The sequence below is a fragment of the Triticum dicoccoides genome, chromosome 2A, assembly GCF_002162155.2.
Source record: "Triticum dicoccoides isolate Atlit2015 ecotype Zavitan chromosome 2A, WEW_v2.0, whole genome shotgun sequence".
Taxonomy (NCBI): Eukaryota; Viridiplantae; Streptophyta; class Magnoliopsida; order Poales; family Poaceae; genus Triticum; species Triticum dicoccoides.
This window is the reverse complement of record NC_041382.1, coordinates 91,575,173-91,585,488: the sequence shown is the minus strand read 5'-3', so window position 1 is coordinate 91,585,488 and position 10,316 is coordinate 91,575,173.

Here is a 10,316-nt window from a genome sequence, read left to right as displayed (position 1 = left end):
TGGTGTATTGTGGTCCTCACGGGCCTCCCCTCTAGTCCTTCCTTGGCCCCCAAGTTGTCTTCTGGTCCAAAAAAATCTCCAAAAAGTTTCACTGTGTTTGGACTCCGTTTGATAGGGATATTCTGCAAAGTAAAAAACAAGCAAAAAATAGCAACTAGCATTGGGCACTATGCCAATAGGTTAGTGCCAAAAATGATATGAAGTTGCTATAAAATGAATATAAAACATCCAAGATTGATAATATAACAGCATGGAACAAACAAAAATTATAGATACGTTGGAGGCGTATCAACAATTGATGGGTACATTATAAAACCCGACATGTTTCACATGTTCAAATCCTTTTGAGTAGTACCTGAACCCGAAACCCAACATACCCGTCTCAGAATACGTCCATCTACTAATCCAGCCTTGAGGCCCATCTACATACACGAACATGACAGGCCAGTGGCCTCAGCCCAGCGCCCCCAGCCCCTCAAGTGCACGAGCATCCCTCGCTCCGTCGCTTGAGCCGCCCCGCACAGCCGCACATCACACCTCGCTCGGTCGCTTGAGCTTGTGCTGAAATACTCTCCTTTTAGCTACTGTTATTCCTGAAATGTTGATGAAAACATACTATTGTATTAGTATGAAATTTGCTTAAGTTTTGTTGCTAAAATATGCTCCTTTTTGCTGCTAAAATATACTATGTTTGCTTCTAAAATGCTACTATTTATCTTATGTTGTTGCTGCTGAAATATACCATGTTTGTTGCTTAAATATGTCTTTTTGCTGCTGCTATTGTTGTAATATGCTCATGTTTTTCTTCCAAAAGCTGCTATTTTCATTGACTAGTCATGGGGATGGGTTGCCCGCGGGTTTAGAAAACCCGACGGGTTTAGGGGACGGGCAAAAAACTGTCCATGTGCACCGGACGGGGGCGGGGATGGGCTTGCGATTTTCTCATGGGGACAGGTTTGGGCAAGCATGACTCGATGGGTTTCGTCCCCGTTGCCATCTTGATCTATAACCAAGTGTGTTCTCCTTGGATATGTGTTTAGGGTATGTGTTATGACATGTGCTTTATTCAGGATACTCGACTTAGAGGTGTATAAGACTAGTAGCCGACAAATAACACTCGGTGTGCATTGAAACACTCGGGTACATATGTTTTCCTTATAGTGTACTATGCCCTTTGGTTTATTAGTAAAATGATTAAAAGTTGTATATTTTGTAGTTTTACATGAAGCAGATAAAATTTCGTAGGTGCATATACAAATTGATATGTTTATATTTAGACTGTTTTGACCGTATGCTTTGGTTGTCCTAGTCTAGATAGCGCCCCTTGTTAGTGAATTGGTATGTATATATATGTGTAAAAGTTTGGGTGGGTCGGCTATTTGTGATACATTTTCTAGAATACAAAATTCATATAAGATACATGTTTGTGGTAATGACATGTAACTATATACATAACTATTTCAGCAAGTAATCAATTTTGACACCAATTCCATATATGGCAGTAAAATGAAATTCTGACATTTACCCTGAAACTATCCATAGGTTTTATACTATGTATACAGATGGAAGTGTGTTTGCACAATTGTGAGAACATATGGATATATGCTAAAAAAACTATTTTAATCTACCATCCTTGAATATATGCTCTCATCATGTTTCTACTACCTCATCTTATTAACCTCGTTGATAACTAGGGCATGGTCGAAAAGGAGCTATGGGCAAAATGCAATCCACTCCTACTAATAAAATCATATCAATTTCGAGTGATGGTGAGAGAACAATCAGCAATAGTTTTGTGGGGATCCTGTATCGTGGTTGATACGTCTCCAACATATTTATAATTTTTATTGTTCCATGCTATTATATTCCAATCTTGGATGCTTTATATGCATTTATACTATTTTATATCATTTTTGGGACTAAACTATTGACCCAATGCCTAGTTCCTGTTTTTGCTTGTTTTTGTCTTTTTAGAAAATCATTATCAAACGAAGTCCAAACGAAAATAAATCTTTGGATTAAATTTTTCTGGACTAGAAGGGGCCCTAGAAGCTTTGAGAGGTGACCAGAGGAGATACGAGAGAGCCACAAGCTCGAGAGGCGAGCCCCCTGAGCTTGTGGACCCCACACAACTCTGTTTGACCTAATTCTAGGCGTATAAATTCCAAAATATTTCCAAACCAACAGAGAGGCACCCAAAACACTTATTCTTCCGCCGCAAACTTCTGTTCTTTCATGACCCATCTAAAGGCCTTTTCCGGTACTCTGTCGAAGGGGGGATCGATCACAGAGGGCTTCTGCATCATCCTTGCTGGCTTTCGATGATGCATGAGTAGTTTACCACAGACCTATGGGTCCATAGCTAGTAGCTAGATGCTTCTTCTCTCTCTCTCTCTCTCTCTTTGATCTTTAATACAATGTTCTCCTTGGTGTTCTTGGAGTTCTATCCGTTGTAATCTTCTTTTGTGGTGTGTTCGTTGGGATCCAATGAATTGTGGGTTTATGATATGAATATTCATGAGAAGTAATTGAGTCTTTTCTAGACTTTATTATGCATGATTGTTATAGCTTTGTATTTCTCTCCGATATATCTGTTTGGTTTGGCCAACTATATTGATTTATCTTCAGTGGAAGAGGTGCTTTGTGACAGGTTTAATCTTGCGGTGCTCTATATCTCAGTGAAAAAAAAGGGACAAGCCACGTATTTGTCTCATTGCCTTGAATATCATCATAAGTATGCTATTTTCTATCAATTACCTAACAGTAATTTGTTTACCCTATGTATGCTATGTGTTCGAGAGAGAAGTCTCTTGTGAAAAGTATGGCCCCCAGGTCTACTTTAATCATATATAAAAATCCAAAATTCCTTTGTTGCAACTTTATTTCTTTTATTTTGTGTTGCAATTTATATATCTACCACTCTGAGATTTGATCCTTGCAATTAACAAGTTCAAGGAGATTGACAACCCTCTTGCCCGCGTTGGGTGCCAGTATTATCTTTTCTGTGTATAGGTGCTATTCACGAGGCTTTGCATGATTCTCCTATTGGTTTGATAAACCTTGGTTCTCATTGAGGGAAATACGTACTTATCTTTACTATACTACATCTCCCCTCATCTTCGGGGAAAATCCCAATGCGTCTCACAAGTAGCTGTGGTATCCAATCCCAAGATGGCAACCTAAAGGCAGAATCTATGCTATAACCTTCTGTAGAAGAGATGACAACAAGATCTAACAGTCATGGTTATACCGATGGCCTTGAAATCGATTCTGCCTCCCCTGCTGACAGGACTGTTTTCATGTGAGGATATGTACTAGTGGCACAATGCCAAGACCGCATACAAATTCACCCTAAGTGTGATATTGATTCAGGCAAAGGGATGTTAAAGGCTTTCAAACAATTTTGAGCATATGGGAAAGAGTATGACAACGTTAGTATGTGCTCATGTTCTGGTGTGCTCCGTCGTCTAATAAATTTCACTATGTGCTATTCATCTCCTAACATCAGGAGTGTTTTCGTGATGAGCATTCAGACCAAATGATGAACTAATTAGCTCCTGGTTCTCCAAAAGATAACATTGTGGTTTGCTTCATGTATCTGATAGATTTTTCATCCTTTGTGTCAGAATAATTTTTTTCATTTGTTTTAGCACTAAATTTTATTTATTTATTTTTACAGAACCATGCATATTTGCGAAACAAAACTCATGGGCACTTGTGTGGTTGACAGAAATCAGTTTACAAATTGGTTAGAGTTTTCTTACACCGATTTTTATCAACCATTTTGTAAAAATGATAGATTTCACATACATGCATGGTTTTGCAAAAATAGTAAAACACAAGTTAGTGCTAAAATAAATGCAATATATCATTCTGACACAAAGGTTGAAAAATCTATCACATTACTGAAGAAAAACACAATGATTTGGTATAAATGATCATCGCGAAAACACTTCCGATGTCATGAGATGATTAGCACACAATGAAAATCATTAGATGACATAGTGCACGAGAATATGAGTATATACTAACCTTGTTATACTCCCTCCCATCTGCTCGAAATTGCTTGAAAGTTGTCTATTACATCCCTTTGACTAAATCACTATCCTCCAACCACTTAGGGTGAATTTGCATGTAGTCTCGGCATTGTGGCACTAGAACAGATTCTGACATGACAACGGTACTCTCAGCAGGAGAGGAAGAATTGATTTCCAGGCCATAGGTATAACCATGATTGTTAGATCTCACTATCCTATCTACTACAGAAGGTAGTACCACAACATATTATCCTTCCAGGTCGCCATCTTGGGCTTGGCTACCACCATATAGGATTCCCACAGAACCATTGTTGATTGTTCTCTCACTGTCACTCCGATTTGCTGTTATTCCATCATGTGGCTCCATTTGTCTCTCCGTGATTTTGTCAGCAGGAGCGGATGGTGTTTTGCCCATATATAGCCCATTTTCGACCTTTCCCTAGTTACCAACAAGTTTAATAAGATGAGGAAGCAGAAAACAGTATATAATCAAGGATGGTAGATTAAAGCAAACCTAGTTTCTGGAGTGTATAAGGGTGAGATGCTTGGCCAGGGATTTTCCTATTGATATGGGAGGAAGGTGGGAGTGTGTAGCCGAAGATAAAACTTACATTTGCAATTGTTTCTTCTTAGGAATATAGGGGGTGGGGTGGGGGTGAAACCGTGTTGCTTTCTACAGCTAATACAACATGTTGTCACAAGTAAATTATAGCTACCACGTATTAATTCATTAATTACTTGCTGCTAAAAATAGTTTTCTATGATATATCTTTTTTTGCGAATACGCACAGATTGCGTATCATTTCATTGATAGAAGAGTGAAACAGAAGGTACAAGGTGCAGTCATCGCCTACATGGCTAGGATATATCCTTGTGTTCTCACAATTGTGTAAACACACTATCTATATATAGTCTAAAACCTGGATCCAATGTGGATAGTTTTAAGGGAAAGATTCAGAATTTAATTACTACCATATATAGAATTGATGTCAAAATCTTAACTTGCTAAAATAGTTCTGTATAGAGTAACGGGCCATTACCCCATGAATGTGGCATATATGAATTTTGTATACATAAAACAATTAACTAACAAGGGGTACTATCTAGAATAGGGAAACCAAAGCATAAGTTCAGAATGCTCTAAATACAAACATACCAATTTATATATGCACTTATGAGATGTTATACCTGCTTCGTGTAAAAAAATACAACTACTTATACACCTCTAAGCCGAGTACCCTAAATAATCACTTGTCATAAAACAGTTCGTTAGTATATCAAGGAAAACACACTAGGTTTATAGCCCATCCTCGGCATTATGGCTGGCACATGGACATCGTCCGCGCGTTTACCGTCTTCATGATAGCGGGCTATGTAGGCCAAGTGTGTACTAACGACACACTTGTCTTATATTTTCCTTTTCGTAAACACGGACCCCTTCACCTCCACTGTTTCCAAACGAAAAGGAGAAGGAAAAGGAAACTTTCTCGGAACAAGGCAAATGATATACCATTGGAAAGTTATCGCAAATGTGAAACTTTTCATGTAGAGAGTTTTATGTACTTCCTGCCATTTTTGAGTAATTTTGAAACGAAGAGATCATGCGTGCTGCTTTCATCGCGAAGACAGAGTCTTTGAAATGCACTGGATGAATAAGTTTAAGTTCTAGGGCATGTCTGTTCGAATTTCACTCCGTTTGTCTTGTTCCATGCCTGTAACTTCAAAGCCACTCATCAAAATTGAACAAATGATACACCGGTAGAAAGCTATTGAAAATGCACAAATATTTTGTATTGTCCATTTTTTTTTCAAATTCGCTGGAATACTTAAAACTTGTTTTGCATGTTGTACACAATGATTTTAAACCGTTCATTGGAATGATGCATATGGTATACCGCTGAAAAGGTTATGAACATGACCAATTTTTTCTTGTAGACAAATTTTACAAATTCGTCCCTGTCGTTTTAAAAATGCAAAAAATGACGTCAATTTTTTAGCATGTAAATGAACAACGAACTTCTCTCACAAGAAATTTTGAACTATGCCGGGAGTAGCACATGTACTTCTAGTAGCAAGTAGTTTAGGCTTTTACTTCTGTATACTTTTATTCTCATCTGAAACGCAATTTCGCTGAGTTTTTGAACTGCTCATTGTTTTCACTTCGAACTTTCGTCACGTATTTTGGCTATAGAAATGACAAGAGTTTTTATTGATTTTTTTCTCAAATTCGCCATGGTTTAAAAGATTTTTTGAATACGGTAAAACTTGTTTAGAATGATATACAAAAATTTGTGAACCATTTATTGGAATAGAACATTTCCATTTTTTTAATTTTCTAATGGTTTGAGAAATATTTAAAAACATGAAAAATGATATCAATATTTTATGATTTTTGAGCATGAATAAATGGTGAACCTCTCTTAATAATTTTTGAACTATCCCGAGCCAAGCACCTGATCTTCTAGCAAAAATTTCATTGGCTTCGCTTTTTCAAAAAAAATCTCATTTGAACACAATTCCATGCAGTAGTTGAACTACTGGTTATTTCATATTTGAACTGCACTATGGTATTTTTATTCTGAACTACTCAACCATTTATTTTTAGAAATAGGAAAATATATTTTTTACAAACATGAAACTATTCAGTTTTTTCTTAAATTTGAACTTCTTGTTTTATTTTCTAGAAATGAGAAAAAATCAGGTTGTTTTAGAAACGTAAAACTACTGTATGTTTTCAATTTGAACTTCTGGGTTTTTTTCCAGAACGAAAAACTTCAAATTTTCGATAAAATTTTAACGGTTGTGTTTTTTAACATAAAGTTCTTTGTTTAATTCTTAGAAAGGGGAAAATCTAATATTTTCTAAACAAACATCGAATTGGTCTTTTATTTTAATGTGAACTTCTTTGTTTTATTTTTTTACAAGGAAAAATCATTTTTAAATTGAATTTCTACTTTATTTTAATTTGAACTTCTCATATTACATTTTAGGCACGAAAAAATACATTTTTTTATAAATACCAAACTACTCTATCATTTAATTTTGTTTCGATTTCCCTTCCACAACTATTCTTCTTTTTAATTTAAACTTCTTGATTTTATTTTTTAGAAAGGGAAAATCTGATTTTTTTTAAAGCTGGAAAATATTATGGTGTGTTCTTGGAGAATTTTGAACTTCCGCGGTTTTTATTTATGAACTTATGTGATTTTTTTTATGTTTTTCAAGTGAGATAAATGCCTAAGTTGTGAGAACATGAGTAAGCAAGCACACTGTTTTTTTTAAACTAGTAAGCAAGCACACTCTATACCGTTGTACAGTGAATATTTCTATTACACATGTCCAAGAAAGTGCAACTTCAGTTAACAATAAGGAAAACAAGAAATCTAATCAGTTCTTTTTGTGTACATATCAACAAACAGGTGGGTATCGACTCCAAATAACAAAAAAGAACGTGAAAATAAAATCGCGCACTTTCCTGAACTGAACATTTGAATCTAGCGGACTTTGGCTTGCAAACTTCCTCATGAATTATATTTTTTATCTATGCCTTTTCTGAACAGGATGTGTTCTCCACTAAATCTGATGTTTGAATATTCTAGACGATGGTTAAACTTCCAAATTAGTTTCTAAACTACATAGTTTGTTTATTCGTATGTGAACCCGTTCTTGACAACAATTAACTTCATGTCCTTTTTGTTAGTACATCCATTGCCCTCGCAACTAGGGGCCACCATATGTGTTGGTTCCTTTATTTTATAAAAAAATGAATTGCTCCTTTATTTTAATTTGAACCTCTTGGTTTTATATTCTAGACAGGGAAAAATACATTTTTTCTGAAGATCGTACTACTCCGTTATTTTAATTTTGTTCGACTTCCATTCCACAATTATTCTATTTTTAATTTTAGATTCTTGATTTTATTTTTTAGAAATGGGGAAATTTTGATTTTTTTTAAACATGAAAACATTATGGTGTGTTCTTGGAGAAATTCGAACTTCCGCGGTTTTTATTTTTGAACCTACGTGAGCATTTTTTAAATTTTATTCAAGTGAGATAAAGCCTAAGTTATGAGAATATGAGTAAGCAAGTACACTCTATACCGTTGTACAATGAACATTTGTATTGCACATGTCCAAAAAAGTACAACTTCACTTAACAATACAGAAGAAAAAGATAATCAATTCTTTTTGTGTAAATATCAACAAATAGGTGTGGATCAACTCCATATTCAAGCAATAATGTAAAAAACCCGCACACTTTCTTGAACCGAACATTTGAATCTACCGGATGTTGGCTTGCAAACTTCGTGATGAATGATATTTTTTTATCTATGCATTTTCTCAACTAGATACGTGTTTTTTTGCATTAGTGATAGTGAGGAGCAGCAACAACAAAACGGAGTAGCAACTGCATGGCGCAAAGATGACATGCTCCCGTAGGGAGAGAGGGTGGCAGAAGCAACCACACAAATAGCAGTAGCTTATGTGCACCAAAGCTATAAAATACTCCCTCCGTCCATAAATAAGATCGTTTTGCAAGTTGTTTTACCTTGTAAAATGGTCTTATATTATTAGACGAAGGAGGTACTCCCTCCGTTCCGAATTACTTGTCTTGAATTTGTCTAGATACGGATGTATCTAGACTTATTTTAGTACTAGATACATCCGTATCTAGATAAATCTAAGACAAGTAATTCGGAATAGAGGGAGTAGAAGACAGGAAGACACATGAGCTGGGCATTGGGCGGTTTGAAGGAGTTGAGTATGCTTGCACTGAAATACAAAACTACGAAAAACAGTTTTCGTTGACGCATTAACACGGACATTTGAAGTGCATGAAGTGCATCCTACTGCCATGTGCTCCTCGCCAGCAGATAAACCAACGAAAAAGGTTCACAAAAAAACTCAAGTTTTTTGTTATGGAGCCACCCATAGCAGAAAATAGAAGAAAAAGAGGAAAGCAGCTGAACCGCCGCATGGCAACTACGTCCCAAGTTTTGCTCAAAAGTAGGAGCAAAAGGGGAGAGAGATACTAATTATTTTAGGACAACTTTCCTTAGATTTTAATAGGTAACTTCGAGGCCCAGGCCTGCTCCTCCAACGCCCCTGTCTTGAATTTGGTCTTCTTCAGAGGTGAAGGCTCCAGAGACGATGACAATTCCCGTGGTGTGGACGGGCTGACCATGGTCAGCTTCTTGTTCCCAGCAGAAGGGGAGCTCCTCAACGCCCCCAGGCTCGCCCAGAGTGGGCCTTGTCAGCACCCATGTCAGGTCCAAACTTGTTATCCCATTGTCAGCTGAAAGGGGGTTTGGAGCATTGTCGAGACCCATTGGATGAAGGCATCTATCTTGGGATGGTAGTCGTCCTTGAACAGAATCTTCCATTTCCTGATCATAGAGAGGACTCGTCTCCAAACATGTTTAACATCACACCAGATAGCATTTTCAAACACATGCGCATTTATAATTTTCCAGATGCCCCACAGGATACAAGCACAATGTTTCTTGCTAGCAGGCCAATAATCTAGCTACACACAGATAGTCTTGTCCAGCGGGTATATCAAGGGAAATAGAGACATCTTTCCAGATGCTTTTAGCAACAACACATCTGAAAAAAAGGTGATCAATACTCTCATGATCAGCGCCAAATTCATAGGTTGATTTTTCTAATGGTTTGACAAAAAACATGAAAACGATATCAATATTTTATGTTTTCTGAGCATGAATAAATGGTGAACCTCTCTCATAACAATCTTTGAACTATCCCTAGCCAAGCACCTGCTAGCAGAAAACTTCATTGGCTTGGCTTTAAAAAAAAATCTCATTCGAAACACATTCCATGCAGTAGTTGAACTACTCGACATTTCATATTTGAACTACACTATGGTATTTTTATTCTTAACTACTCAACCCTTTATTTTTTAGAAATAGGAAAATCTATTTTTTACAACCATGAAACTGTTCAGTTTTTTCTTAAATTTGGACTTCTTGTTTTATTTTCTGAAAGAGAAAAATTCAGTTTGTTTTAGAAACGTCAAACTGTTCTATGTTTTTATATTGAATTTTTCCGAGAATGAAAAACTTTAATTTTTCTATAAACTTTTAACTATTCTGTTTTTTAATTTAAACTTCTTAGTTTTTTTCTTAGAAACGGAAAACATCCTATATTTTCTAAACAGACATCGAACTAGTCTTTTATTTTAATGTGAACTTCTTTGTTTTATATTTTATAAAAAGGAAAATGTTTTTTAAATTGACTTACTACTTTATTATAATTTGAA